The sequence below is a fragment of the Theobroma umbraticum genome, unplaced genomic scaffold (genome assembly GCF_002168275.2).
Source record: "Theobroma umbraticum cultivar Fairchild unplaced genomic scaffold, ASM216827v3 scaffold_55.0, whole genome shotgun sequence".
Classification (NCBI taxonomy): Eukaryota; Viridiplantae; Streptophyta; class Magnoliopsida; order Malvales; family Malvaceae; genus Theobroma; species Theobroma umbraticum.
In genome coordinates, this window is record NW_018397270.1 from 535,609 (window position 1) to 535,886 (window position 278).

Here is a 278-nt window from a genome sequence, read left to right on the forward strand (position 1 = left end):
GTGTAGTACTTCATTATAAACCACAATATTTTTTTTTGGTAAATATGCAAGATAACTGTATAAAATAGAATTATCAAAAAACTTCCTTCATTATAAACCACAACATTTTGTTTGGTAAACATTTCTTTTTTAAATTAAGACTTAGAAACAAGAAAATGTTGTTAGATTGAAAACAAAATGTATTGCTTGCATCACTATAATAATTTAATCCCCATGTCACTATATTCTTATTATCTGGTTTAGGTGTCCAACTCTATATATTAAACCTTAAAACTTAT

The 278-nt window shown here is 24.5% G+C and overlaps 1 pseudogene; it reads left to right on the plus strand.

Moving 5' to 3' along the window:
• The window catches only part of LOC110426387 (uncharacterized), a 2,389-nt pseudogene that overhangs the window by 490 nt on the left and 1,621 nt on the right, over positions 1-278 (plus strand).